General features: G+C 38.8%; 1 long non-coding RNA gene across 1 annotated transcript in view; it reads right to left on the bottom strand.

Annotated features, from left to right (window-relative positions):
* The window catches only part of LOC137298018 (uncharacterized), an 86905-nt gene extending 71799 nt beyond the window's left edge, over positions 1–15106 (bottom strand). Inside the window, exon 1 of the long non-coding RNA XR_010957709.1 lies at positions 15059–15106. This is a non-coding gene — a long non-coding RNA (uncharacterized lncRNA). The remainder of the gene's footprint in view (positions 1–15058) is intronic.
* Positions 15107–16035: the final 929 nt, after the last annotated feature.

Below are 16035 nucleotides of genomic sequence, written 5' to 3'. Positions count from 1 at the left end.
CCACTGTAATATGGTAATATGATCTAAACCGGCACTCACTGGGATTGAAGAAATAATCCGGTTTAGACAATGCGCTGGATTGCAGAGTTGGTGATAAATGTACAAGCCACTGATGGGACTGAGATTTTGTGCCAGTGTTGACAACTTGCCGGATTGGACAGATGCCGTTTTTGATAGCTTCCACTGTAATATGGTAGCTGATCTAGCGTTCATCAGCTTCTTAAACAATGTCAGTGTAACTAATTATTATGAAAACCCCAATGAAGTAATTATTTTTGTCTTTGTGAAAACAGAAAGAAAGGTGGTGGTGTGACACTTGGAGATTTCACTTTTATCCAGTAACTTTCTTCAAACTGATTCTAATTCTGAAATATTGAAAGTCAATTCATGACCCACACTTGCAGTCACTTATTTTTGATCCATGAACATCCAGGTTAGAATAGTTTTCCAGCAGGTGACTAACAGAGTTAGCTGGTCTGGATCATAGGCTTGCTTGATGTCATCATATCCCAAATGTGTAGATTAAATGTGTTCATGATACTCTCCACTGGAGAGTCTGGTCCAGGTTTGAATGTTCACAACCCTTTGTCATAGTACCTATAAAACTGCTTAATTCATCTAGAATCTCTACATGGAAGTGACTCTGGTGGTCAGGCTCACTGACTGGATTTGACTCATGTCATCATATCCCAGAGGCATAGATCGATGCTCATGCTGTTGATCAGTGGACTGTCTGGTCCAGACTTGAACATTTACAGGTCATACAGCTGGAATACTGGTGAGTGCGGCATAAAACTGAACTCTCTCACTCACAGAACATAGATAAACAACAGGGTCAAGCCATCCTTGTATTAATCCATAGTTGGCATTGATTGACAGCTTCTTATACCCTAACCCTGTCTTTCGTGTCATGGAATCACCACGATGAGATCACAGTCAATACATGGAGTAGGTTTTTTACTCCATGCAGACATTTAACAATGTGGGTCAGCAAGAAGGAGCTTATCATGAGTGGAGCCCCCAGGGAGGGTATTTCTACACGATGACTTAATACGCCAGTCATTAGGCACCGTTTTGGACGATAAATCCATGTCATTAGCTGTAGGTAGACATATTTGAGAGGACAGGATACATATGTAATTTCAATGAGTGAATGAGCAGTTTCATAATCATTTAGTAATATCACTGCAGAATCTTGGCTGGGGATATCATAAAAGGGCCTTACACAGAGCACCCATGTTAGGCATGAAACTCAGGGCTGTGGAGTGATGTGTGAACGCTTTAACCATAGTGCTAATCATCACTCTTAACCCAGCGAGATCTTGATTCCTGAAGAATATGTTGATGAGGATGATGGTAACAGGGAACCTATTATTCCCTTCATTTTTTTTCACACAATCAACAACTGTTTTATACGATCACATAACCTAACATATATATTTAATATTTTTCAAACAAAGTGGAACAATCATAAATTCATTATTAATCATAATAGTGAGTGAGCTTACACTTGCACCGTTTATAGCAATATTCCAGCAATATCACATCTCCCATGACACCAGCAATGGGCTCCACACATCTTACCTATGTAGGGACTCACATCCAAGTCTTTGACCAGTATGGCCCAATAATGATAATAATGTTTTCAATGACATAAACAATAACGACCATGATGACAACTAACACTATTGATAATAAAGAAATTATTGATCAAGATGATAATTATTGCTAACAATATGTAATGGTGACAGACCGCTAACAATGTCATGGCTATTCTATATCTTGGAATAAACCTAACATACATTCTTACAAATCCGTACTGTCTTCTCTGATTAATGGTAAGAGAGCAGATAGTATTTGTGTGCTGTGGAGGAGGCATGGTTCAGGTACGCCAGGTTCTAACCTAACAATATTTCCTATTCTGGGACAGGTCTTGTCTAGATAAGATGCCAAACTTACAAATTGTCTGTCTCCTTGGGTCCATTGATTCCACACTAACTGCATCTCCCAGGAGTGAGTGAGTGAGTGAGTGAGTTAGAGAGTGAGTGAGGTTTTACGCTGCTTTTAGCAATTTTCCAGCAATATGAAATTGGCTTCACACATTGTACCATTGTGGAGAATCAAACCCAACACTTTAACCATAAGGCTACATCGACCTATTATAATCCTCACACTGAATAATCATCAACGTCATACCCATGTCAATCCATAATACACAATGTATATCTCCACATCAGTCTGTAATATAATCCCCATACCAATCCACAAAATATGATATATTCCCCATATCAATTCATGATATTTATCTAATTCCCCACATGAACACATAATCTATAACACATTTTCCATATCAATCCATAAAATGACGTATTTTCCCATACGAACCCTTAATTTATGACATATTCCCCTTATCAGCCCCTGATTATTAACATAGTCCCAAAAATCAGGAACAGGTCAAAAGGGAAACATGGCAAAAAGGCACCAAAATGGAAAAGCCAAAAGGGAAGCAAGAGAGTCAAAAGGGTTGCACACTCCTTGTCAGTAGCACCATATTAAAATGTCAAAAGTGCTGCAGATTCCTGGTAAAGAGGGAATAGTTACATATTATTAATATAATTACATATTTTTTTAAGAGGGCACTGTAACAAAATGGTACACATTTATGCATACTAGTTCTTTTTTCAATAGGTATTTTTTTTAATATCAGAATGAAAATGATGTATGATTTATGTAATGTAAAATCAGCCCATCACTTTTACCACACATTCAAAATCAACGCTGTGACACCAGGTATACCGGCAACATAAACCAAACAAGCCATTAAGGGTGAGATACCAAGCCACCATCTCCTGCACCCATCCTTGACCTCCCACTGACCAGAACTGTTATCTACCTTACTGCCCCATTACAATACACCATTTATTACCCAGGCACTATTGCTGGACACACCAACTATTTCATTGGCTAGTCAGTAGATTCTAAAACAATCAAAAGTATCTTCTAAGGCAATCTGGTGTGTGTTGAGAATTAGCCCTTGGCTTGTATCAACCATCTAGATCCAGTGATTGCCATTGTTGGTCAGTTAATGGCTTTATGTCCTATAAAGCTTCAAAGTGGCAATATTCATGATAAGCATCAGAGGTCAGTGGATCACCTTTGGTTTTGGATTTTCTGCTCACCGATGATGACACACTCAATTTTGGTTGGTGATGATATCAATTTTTGCTGGTGATTTCCCACACCCCCTTACCCTTTCTGCAACGCTAAAAACCTCAATGAAGCATGTCCTGATTTCCACAGGCTCTGAAGCTCCCATGTCAGTGGGTCTCCTTTTCAGTGTGAAAGGAACTATTTGTTTCTGCGAACACTATGCACCTTCAGAAACTAATCCTTCTAGTTAGAACAGGGGCCCGTTTCACAAAACTCTCGTAAGCCTAAGGTCTCGTAACTCCTACGATATGTCTTATGATACACTGCTAAGGGCGTTTCACGAAAGTATCTTAGCACTCTCGTTGCTACGAGAAAAGTTACGGTAACTTTTAGCTCTCGTAATGCGAACTCTTTTGCCGAGAACACCTGAAAAGAACGTGAATCGCGAGTTACGTCCCTTTGTGTAAACAGACGACCGACAACACGCCATACAATGGAGGATTTGAAGTCAAAGGGAAAGGCGAGAAAATCTAATTTCTCGTCCTTCAAAGTGGATATTTTAACATCTGAAGTTGCGCAAAACAGCAGCTACCTTCAGCATCCCTACTAATTGGAAGAGGAGTCTAATAGGATCTGGTAGTCAGTATCACTAACTTCAGTGATGCTGTCAACATCTCCAAGTTACATATCATGACGTAGGGCTGTAACGATTCATTGTAAACAAAAAGTCACTCTGTTCTGTAATTTGATTGGATGAAAAACATGATCAAATGGTATATGATTCCTGGAAACTGCAAGACTATTCACTGTTTATTGAAACATTACAAACAATTGTTTTGTCAATTATCAACAGTGGTGATGTCATTCAAACAATATTGTGACGTAACATTAAAATGACGTCACAAATGAGCAACTCCAGCAACTCCAGATGCTGCCATGGGAACCATCTGAAACAGCCAGCTGACGACACTTCACTGCTGTACTCGTACTCGACGTACAAGAGTGCAGACTGTAAAACCCTTTGGTTTACTTTTTTGCAATGTCGACAGGAATGCATTTGGAACCGGTGGTGTCACCCAGAGATTTCAAATGAAATATTCCCATGCTTCAAATGCTCAATAACACCAAGAATTGGCCAACACATGATGTTTATCTCCTAAATAGTCACCCCCAAATAGTCACCCCCATCATGGACTATCTGGTCAAGAGTTAAACCACAAACAAACAAAAATATCAATCATCACAGATAATATCATCATCATCATCATCATCATCATCATCATCATCACCATCATTATCATCACTGTTATTTTACAGACTGAAATACACAAATGAAGCAAAGACACATCAGTTGATCCTGACAGTCAGGCTAGCAAGAAGAAAGTAATTTACATATCCCCACACTTTATATATCAACCCATTGTACCAAAACAAATTTCTCAGTGATAAAACAAATGGGAGAAAAACATAACATTGGCATAGCAAGTGTCTCCTTTTTCACACCACAAAAGTTTAAAATGTTTAAAAATAAAGTTAACTCAAAAGTGTGCATGTTGATAAAACTACTGAAATAAATACTTCCTTAAGTGCATTTAGTACTGAAAAACAATTGAGGAATATTTCTTACACTATTTCTAGGTCATGGGTGACAAAAACAAGATTGTTTCTCTATGTCCTATTGGTGTGAAGACTGAACCACAAACTCCCAAACAAATTTTGATGAATTTCAGTTGAAAACACTGCATTTCATTTGAACTTCCTCTGTAAAATGTTCAGTTATTAAATATGTCTAAAAATGTATGTCCTTACCAGACAGAGACAGTGAGCACATACTTGAAAGCCGAGATTACTCCCCAGTGGAGGTAAGATACAGACTGCTGATACCATCTGTAATGGCTGCCCACAACACATGCTGCCCAACAGCAAATATCCACTCTCATTTTACTGATCATAAAAATATTTCCAGCGCTAACCTTGGAGTTTCTGAGTGCCCTTTGCTCTCCTTTCTGTGGGGTAATATAGCAAAGAGTTTTTTGTTTGTTTGGTGTAAGCAAGGCAGAACAGTGAACAGATCCATGACTAAGATATTTTTCAGTGTGTTTTTTTTCCAGAGGTGGAGTCCAGAGTGTGAAAGGCGATCAACACTCTGCATCCTTTGTACAAGAGCCAGCATCTGCTTCACGACCCAGCTGCATACCTAGACAATATTCATAACAAAAACATGAACATATTTCATTAAACATCTGACAAAAACAATTATTTTGACCCTTAGTCTGTGCGCTGAGACAACTGTTGCACAGGAAAATTGCATGCATATTCAGTAGAGGTGCATCAATTTGCATTATAAATGAGAACAAATGATGACTCTGATTACTGGAAGGCCAGACCCATGTATACCCTCCATCAAATTATTAATTTACATATTCATTCAAAAGTTTATCGAGATGTTTTTAGACACAGAAATGTTCCAGTGAGTGAGTAGGTGAGTGAGTGAGTGAGAGTGTTTAAAAGAGCTGAACTACTTTCCTCCAACTTTGAAAATTTCAATTTTTTCATTACATATATATATATTTCTGATGCTATATCTCACACCTCAAAATTAACAAACACATTTCATTATTTGTCACATGTTTATGAGACATACATTTATTGGCTATTGTTATTGCTCTGTTGATGTAATATAGAACATGTGGCTGACATGTGACTGTCCCCAAAACTTGACGTAAGACACCGGATTTAGAGATCAGTGATTATTCTTTCAGTGACAAAGATAAAAGACTGATCTTGTTATCAGATGTACATGTAGTTGCTAGGATATCAATGTCACCGTTTAAATCAGACTGGAGTTGAAAGGACATTGTTACCTCTATGATTCACCAACAGATGTCGCCTTGCACTCATGCAGAAGATATCTGATCACATGACACTGACATTTTATTTTCAATTGAATCAATACATTTTAACATAAAAATGATTCTTGTCGGTCAGTTTCCATGGAATATTATAGGATATTGATAGATGTGATTTACTTATTCACATACTGAACAAAACTAGCTATGGATCATGAATATTTTTTTTTTGTTTCTTTAATGAAATTGTATTCTAACTCATCAATATAAAGAAATATTCCTGCAAAATAATCATTATCCTTAACTTTTTGTGTTCAGTATAGAGTAACAAATGCAAGGCTCCAGATAATAGTATGAGTCACTTAATAAAGTCATGTTATCATTTAAACTGACATTATCAGATTAAAATTGTTATTAAAATTTGTAACAACATTTTTAATGATCACACTATACATTTTTTCAAGGTGTGGAGTAGGCTGGTGTTTAAAGTGGGAGATGGGCTAGCCTTGTGGTCAAGGCATTCACTCGTCACACTTGGGTTTGCTTCCCCAAATGGTCACAATGTGTGAAGCCCATTACTGGTGTTCCATTCCATTGCAGAAATATTGCAATGTGGCCGAAAACTAAACGCGCATACCCATGTTTAAAGCATTTACATATCACACCAGGAACACAGGTTCGATGTGTGAGGTCCACTTATGGGGTTTGCTGCTATGATATCTGGAAAAATTCTATAAGTGGTAAAAACTTCCTCCTAATGAAATTTGAAAAAAAGAGGTTTGAAATAGTTAAATACAAGTGCACTTTCAAGTCTGCATTATTATCATCTTCTTTGAATCCCCATTGAAGCGTTCTCTATCATCATTTAGTATGGTTGACTTCAGTACACATGTATTATAACAAAAATCTTCAGAAATAGAAACCTGTATGTTGGGGAAGTGCACAGCGGATTTAGCAATATTCCAGCAATACTACACCAGATATCAGAAATGGGCTTCACACATTGTACCTATGTGGGGAATTGAACCCTGGTCTTCGGCGAACGCTTTAACCACTGGGCTACCATATCACCCCCATTTACAATTAGTGCATGCTTACCAACCACCATTCAAAATAATCGCCGGCCCAGAAGCCCAGCGCCAACATGTCATGGCAACATCAGTGTAAGCCTCATTTTCAAACACTCCAAGATACTCAGGGTCTACATGGTTTAGTGGTTTTAGCATCCACAAGGAGAACGGAACGTCACAGGTTCAATCCCCATCCATGTCGTACCAAAAGAAGTTAAAATATGGCACTTGCTGGTGCCTGCCTGGCGCTTGGCATTAATGGGTAGGACTAGGACTGGTCGGCTTGGAATCATAATACTGTGTCTGAGTGGGGTATTCAAGCTTAACTGCAGCACGGTATCTCAGTGAGCAAGCACTAAAAAAACCAGCTCAAGTCTTGGCTAGTACAAGCAGCCACAAATACACATGCATGCAAGTCATCATACGAACAAAATATTCTGAAGTGTTGACCTCATCTCACTCAGGGGTTAGATCGAGTGGTACGTAGTGGTAGAGTAAATGACAGCACAACATTCAGTCCTCACGGTAACAGATTGATAACTTGTGGCCAATCTGAGATTAGTTCGTGTACTTCCTATAGGTGGAGGAAGTAACCAAAAAAACACATTTTAACATCTGATTCATCACTGAAAAGGAATGCAACTTTCAGATGAACAAGGCCTTTTTTCAGATCTTGTCAAGTCAGTCTGAACTCAATACCACATGGAACCTTTTTGTCATAGTTTCTTATGTGGCAAGATGAAAAGAGGTTTACCATCTTTTCAAAGATACTGCGGCTGGCTGCCCAATTAGCTTTATAGACATATCATCATAAATCTTATCATTACGACAAATATCACTCGTAACTTCAGGAAGTTACACATTATAAATTCATATTTTGCTCTGCTGTATGATGCTAATTTTAAACATATCAGTACATATATATCTAATGAATAATTGCCCAATTTACCCTGGTTTTGGTACAGATATGAATATTCCAGAGGCCTCAATATGAATGGTCTATAAGCTGCCATGTTAAAGGAGTTCTTGGTACTGTACAAATGCTGTTGTCATTGACTTGTTGTCTTATGAAAAAGAAATACACCAGAAATTATGATTATAGGTAAGATGTTTCTTCACAACTGTGCAAAGTTTACTTTAAATACGTCTGCTGTATGCTGCTAACTTTACAAACTTATCAACATAAATCTAATCAATGAGATAAGTATCACACATAAGTTTACGTAGTTTCACATTTTAAAATTCATATGTTAGTCTGCATGACTCCAATTTTAACAAAATATGAAAAATAACCAATCGACTGTTTTTCAATGTCCACTGTTTCACTATGACTTTGATTGAGAATCAGCCTGACAGTTATTGTCGTGAAACTCAATATTGTTGAAATAAATCCCCTGCAAGTCTGACATCCTATGTATTTCCCTACAGCCTTCCCTAACCAGGAGCACAAGATGGACAGGTAACGGCCAAAGCCGATAGGAAACTATTTTCAAGTAAGAGAAGCTTCATTGACTGAAGCATCAACAAAGGAGAAACATATAGCCAATGATACACCCAGTCAACCCCTTTATAGAGTTCCCAGGACAGACCTTTATGTATTATACATACGAAAACTTCATTTTCTTAGCTGAAAATACATTGTGAAGAAAACGATGGACCAGACTGAATGTGATGATGTTCACATGAGGTTGCTGTGTATTCCAAGTCATGGGGGCAACTTCTTTTGGGAGATATCCACTGTATATGTTTAAGTCATGTTTTGAAGCTGAGTGTAGATGACAGTTGTAAGTATCAGCTACACATTCTGGAAAGATTTCTGCCTTCTGTCCATGCTTCAAATTTTGCAAGTGTTAAGACAGTAAAGAAGGTTTGGGTGATCAGGCAAGTGGTGATGCGGACATGTCACTGTATCATGACATGCTATTGATCACTGGACTGTCTGGTCCAAACTCAATTATATGCAGACTGTCACCTTATAGCTGGAATATTGTAGTGTGGATTTAAAGAACAAAGAAATGGTCAAATTACATTCCCCTGACAGCACCTTTGGCCGTATATCAAAGAAGACCAGTGAACTTCATGATAAGTTGTCTGGAGAATCTCATCACCAATACATAACAGCCTCCTATGTCTGCCAGCCTCCATCATGACACCTCAGGCAGACGCCAAAAACAGGCTGCAACGACCATAAAAAAATGTCCCCAATCTGCTCACAACATAAACTGTCAGCAAAGCAAGTATACCCTTGAAAACTGACTTGGGCAAGAGTGAGTAAGTGAAGGTGAGTAAGTGAGTGAGTGTGGTTGGTTTAGCCTGTTTTTAGCAATATTCGATCAATATCATGGCGATGTCACTAAAACTGGGCTTCACACTTTGTAACCTTGTGGGGAATTGAACCCTTGTCTTCAGCATGACCATTAGGCTAGCCATCGCCCCAATTTGAGCAAGAATACACAAGATGAAAACACAAAGAAGCTGAAACAATGCGAACATAAGATCCGAAACGTAAGGTAGATACCCACATCAAATACAAGAATCTGATTACAGTTTCAGTCATAATCAAACTTAGTGCACACTTTCTTTTCCCAGCAGTTACATATAGGGGTGAGTATGGTTTTACACCAATGTCACAAATGAAGACCCCAGATACAGGTTTCCCAAACTATACCCATATGGGAAATCGAACCCGGATCTTCAGCCTGATGACCCAACACTTTAACCACTCCACTACCCCACTGCATCCATATGAAAAAGGTTGACAGTAACATCATGGTGCTGAGTAACTTTAAGGGCATAAATTAGAAACATTCTTTCAAAACTCTCTTGATCACTATTCAGGAATGTGTCCTGTTCACATGTGTCAGTGGCTTGTTATTGCTGAATGAGCAGGTCAGGAAGTGCTTGTTCACACTCAGAAGTAAGTGTTAAAACCTTCTCCTCATTCAGGTGTGGTTGTTCAAGTGCTGAAAAACATCTGCCATTAAAATAAATTCCTCGTTAACACAGGTGAGGTGACCAATGGCATGTGAGTTTCTTCAGGTTCAAGTATTTTAGTTCAATAGACAGGTGTTCCAAATGAAAACAAAAAATCCTGACAAATTATTTAATGGGAGAAAAACTCACACATTTGCAGTGTTAGGAATAAGTCCGAATAATCAGCCTTGAAAAATAATATATTCCAGAAGTAGCACCTGCCACCAACATTGAAATCATATTTTAGCGATGGGAGACTGAAACAGGTGAACACTTAAATTTCTGTAAAATCAAAAAGTTTCAGAAATCACTGAGTGAGAGAGTGTCAATTCTGCCATGTCTAATGAAAAAAACTTCAAAGAACTTTGCTGGTCACCCACAAGACTATCTTGAGTTACCCATGCATGTTGTGCAAAGACTAACTTGATCGGGCGGTAAGACTTGCTGACTTAGTTGACACGTCATTATATAACAATGGTGTAGATCAATGCTCATGCTGTTGATCATTGAATTATCTGGTCCAGACTTTGATTACATCAAAATTGATGCCATAAAAATGGAACAATGCAGAGTGTGGCATAAAAACAAACTCATTGAGTAAAGTCAACACACCAACCCTGCTATTTTCAGCTGCGGTCCTGTCTTACTGATGGAGAAGAAAATGAATGATTTCGCCCTCTAATACAAACAAGGTCGTCATTTCACTAATGCCTATAAAGTTGATACCAGAAATATGTGACACCTACTGTGTCTTGATAGAAGATGCTGCCATTTTGTAAAGTGCTATTAGTTTCAAATTAATCTCCGTGACACAATGAAACAACACGCCTGACCACAAAATCGAAACCACTTGAGAAATACATTACTGCCGCACAGTGGTCATTAACAACAGGCACTTTGCAGCAGACATGCTTCCATAGATTCAATCGCATGAAAATCCCATCTTCTCCTATTCAGCACATCCCTGTGTCAAGTTATGACCAAACATCTGGTCGTGCACGCTGAAACCGGCATAAACTTGGACGTGGTAATCTGAATGTTGAATACATAGGTTCTGGTATGATCACACATAACATCATTTCTACATTCCTTGATTTAAACTGTACAGAAACTGACTCTCCTTAGTTTCCAAGGGCAATATCATGACGAAAATCATCAAAAGAGTCATGGAATAGATCAACATGCGAATAAACTGTTCAAATCAACTATACTTAAATATCTGAAATAAAACGGAAGTACTTTTAAGAAATGTCACAGCACAAATGTACAAACCACAAATAGCCTTTGGATGACAAATGAATATCTAAAATACAAAATACAACTCATAGGTATATTCAGATTTTTAGCTTAGTTACATTTTTATGTTGCTTTTAGCTGTATGACAGGGGTACATTGAGATGCTATCCACAGTTCCTCAAACATACTCATAATGATCCCAGAGTTACACTCACATATTGAGATGGTCCCCATAGTTCCACAGATGTATTGAGATAATCCTGTTACACATATTTATATACTGGACCCCTACAGTTACACTTGGATTCAGAGGGCCCCACAGCTACACACATATTGAGATGGCCTCCCACAGAAACTCACACATACATTGAGACAGCCCCTAAACTTACACTTACTTATTGAAATGGCCCCCACACTTGCGTATATACTGAGATTCACTTAGATGCATAAATAGTGAGAGGGTATCCACAGTTACACACATATATTTAAAGGGACACCACATTTATGCACAGATATATTGAGATGGTCCCATTCAGTTACACACAGACATTGAGATGGCCCAAACAATCCCACACTGACATATTGAGACAATCCCAAATTTCATACAGACATACTGAAATGGCCCCTACAGTCCACACAGAAATATTGAGACTATCCCCACAGTTACACACAGCCATATTGGGATGCCCCAATATACAGTCAGGCCACGTTAATCCGAACACTTCTGTTTTTCATCAAAAACGTTCGGATAGTGAAACGTACGGACTACTGAAACGAACTTTTATGAACACAACTACAGTAGGGTTACTTCCCTTTGACATAGCAATACAAAAACATACGAACGTATACAAGTTGGCTGAATGTGCGATGTGGTGTTTGGGGGCAAGAAATCAACTTTCACGTTGGTCAGTTTGACATTGGCATACTTGTGACTGACAGCATTGTTACGAAGTAAGATCAGGTGTCAACCACGTGATTGCATCTGTCTGTCAAATGATCATAGCCAATCACAAAACATATCCAATGTCCGGAATTGTGCTCTTGCCGATAGAATGTCCGAATTCTTGACCAAAATGTTTACACATAAGATCAATATTGGCTTTAGCGTTCTCTCTTCTTTTTTTTTTTTTTTTTACGCCTAGGGGCGGGACTTAATTGCCATCATGACTGACAAGCATCAGGTGACCTCATTTTGACACGATCAGTGTTTTATACAGAAAGTAAGCATGACAGGTATTACTCCAACTATCCAAAAGTGAGACCTACTAACTGATCAAAATCACAAACTAAAGACATCTTCAACTCGCAAGTGTCACTTAACAATTACCACTGAATGGGGCTCATGGTGTGAAGGGATTATCCCAACCTTTTTGATGTACCGCCGGATTAATGAAGCAAAACTATGTGTAATTAGCTAATCTGTTACCGCTGATTAACGTTCGGATACGGAGAGTGAAGCACCGGATTACTGAATCAACAGGTAATGAGTTTACATAGTAAACAAGATTGGTTACAGCTAGCTATTGTTCGGATATCGCGGGAATCGGATTGTCAGGTTCCGGACTAACGCGGCCTGACTGTATTGAGAGCCCCCACAGTTACACACAGGTATACTGATAAAATCCCATAAGAATATACTGAGACAGTCCCCACAGTTTACATACAGGTATACCGAGACAATTCCCACACAGATATACTAACACTGTCTCAACAGTTACAAATAGATATACTGGGACAGCCCCACAGTTACACACAGACATATTGAGATGGCCCATACAGTTTCACACAGTTATTTAGAGATGGTCCCCACAGATTCACTAATACCTCCATGTAATGGTGTTGCACCAACACCAACAGCATGTCCCCAAGAGAGCAGTGAAACCACTAGCCCGCAAATGGAAAACCAGCACTGGTCAAACAGAGTGGCATCAACACGATGAATGACCGTAATACCTATTGTCCTCCACAGGTATTGAGGGTGGGCACAATACCTTTCCCCTCATGTAAATATTCATCAAATCTGTTGGTCTTTTCTCACCAGTAAGAGGAGCTTGTGTCAACACCTAGCAGTGACACTGAACGTGATTGATGAAAGGTTTTCATCACCAGAATTTTACACAGATTTATCAAGTGTTTTACAGCTTTTAAACCATGCCTAGTTGGTGTGATGCTAGCCATCCACAACTCTACCTGTCTACGCCCCTTACACAGCTCCACAGATTATCGCCACCACTCATAGGAGATGGAAACACACTGCCTTAATTGTCTCAATGAAAGATAGGTTTGTCACTGCCAGGAACACCAAGGTAGTTATGACACAACCAGGCCACATTCTTGTGGGGTTATTCAAATTACTTGATGTTTGTTGTCAGTAAATATGCAGGCATTCATAGGTGCATGAAAACCTTGGATACTGTGCACAAGGCATATACCCAAACTATGCATGAAGCAGGTGTCATATACTATGGAAGAAGCATATAATATGTATGAAGCAGGTGTCATGTTATGCATGAAGCATACAAGATTCTTAAAGCAGGTGTCACACATCATGTACAATGCATGTAAAATGTTTGAAGAACTTTCTCGTACATCATGAACAATGACTGCAACATGTTTGAAGCAGGTGTCGTAATCATGAACAATGACTGCAACATGTTTGAAGCAGGTGTCGTAATCATGAACAATGACTGCAACATGTTTGAAGCAGGTGTCGTAAATCATGAACAACGACTGCAACATGTTTTAAGCAGGTGTCATATATTGTGACCAAAGAATGTAAACATGTTTCAACCAGGTGTCACACATCATGTACAATGCATGTAAAATGTTTGAAGCACTTTGTTGTACATCATGAACAATGACTGCAACATGTTTGAAGCAGGGGTCACATAGTATGACCAAAGAATGCAAACATGTTTGAAGCAGATGTTGTACATCATGAACAATGGCTGCAATATGTTTGAAGCAGGGGTCGTAATCATGAACAATGACTGCAACATGTTTGAAGCAGGGGTCACATAGTATGACCAAAGAATGCAAACATGTTTGAAGCAGATGTTGTACATCATGAACAATGGCTGCAATATGTTTGAAGCAGGGGTCGTAATCATGAACAATGACTGCAACATGTTTGAAGCAGGGGTCACATAGTATGACCAAAGAATGCAAACATGTTTGAAGCAGATGTTGTACATCATGAACAATGGCTGCAACATGTTTGAAGCAGGTTTCATATAGTATGTACAAAACATGTAACTTGTATGAAACAGGTGTTGTATATTACACATGTAGATACCCGATTCAGCAATTTTAGAGACATGACTGTGTTTGTCTAATGTCATTGTTTCTATCAAGTGAAGTGACAATTGTAGGTTATCGCCAACATCATCCATGTGATCAATTACCCCATCCTGTATCAGGGATACTGTCAGTAGTACGCTGTCCTGAACATGCCCTGTCAGCAATGTAAAGGTTGCCATTCCAACAGACACAGGGTACATGTGCAAGATGCATATCATGTTGGAAAGTTCAAATAAAACTACCAAATCCTCCTCCTCGTCATCATCAGACACGGGATTGTAACACACAGACGTCTAACACTTTGGTTTAAAGGTAAAAAGGCATCAAAGTAATGTGCTGTTAGTTTCACAATTCTAATAATTCTACGAGTATTTGATCTGATTACAGCAGATCCTAACACATGTAAGAGAGACACTGACTGCCATATTTGATACATACACTCGACCAATGAAAGGAAATGAAGGACAAATCAAAACCTACCTTTCAGGTGCAAAATGTACTCTCATGTTAGTTAATCACAGGTCATCTGAAACGAGAAGATATTAAGAGTCAGTATGGTTTGATGCTTTTAGCAATATTCCAGCAATATCATGGCGGGGGGACACCAGATATGGGCTTCAGACATTGTACCAATGTGCTGAATAGAACCCAGATATTCGGTGTGACAAGCAAACATACTGTACCAATTTGCTGAATCGAACCCAGATGTTCAGTGTGACAAGCAAACACTTTCACCACCGGACTACCTTACTGCCTTGGAAGACAATAATATCATGAGGACCTGAAAGTGCAGTTGCAGTTCATATTTACACCATAACCAACTTCATGTATTCTTTTAAAAAATAAAGAGATTAATGTCTTGTCATCATTAGGTAGCAGAGATTGTTGTGCAGAAATGGGTTCCTTCACCTTGTCATTGCTCTCTGGCTGTGGATTCAAATCTCGGAAATGTCTTTGATTGTATTCTTTCATTTATCTTTTAACCATACGTATGTTGATATGCTTCACAGGTCTGTAAAACTCTTTAAACCCCCATTAGACATGTAAACTGTGATGAAACAAGGAGTAAAACTTCACTGATGTTGATGTCACAAATAGAGTACCACCACTATTTGTTCCAAAGTGATACCTAAGATCAAGAACAGTCATCCTAAGAAGTGACTACAGAAATAACAATCCATTGAAGCAGTTTCAAGACTAAAGGGTAAGAATTAACAGAGAGGATGAAAAAAGTGCCCGCATCAGGCAAAATCATGTGACCTTACTCAAGAAGGCACGGTCGATCCCTTAGCTGTCCACTGTACAAGATACAGTTTCTGTCAAACCAGTGCAAAAACATCCGATTCAGCTTCAAGCTATTACGAAACAGTGACAGTCGTTAGAATTGGCTGTAACCTGTCAAGTCTATCACAGGGAGCTTCCTTCCTGCTCTGTGGCTCTCATCACTGAAGCAGATC

The sequence above is a fragment of the Haliotis asinina genome, chromosome 10 (genome assembly GCF_037392515.1).
Source record: "Haliotis asinina isolate JCU_RB_2024 chromosome 10, JCU_Hal_asi_v2, whole genome shotgun sequence".
NCBI lineage: Eukaryota > Metazoa > Mollusca > Gastropoda > Lepetellida > Haliotidae > Haliotis > Haliotis asinina.
This window is presented reverse-complemented; position numbering and strand designations above follow the sequence as displayed.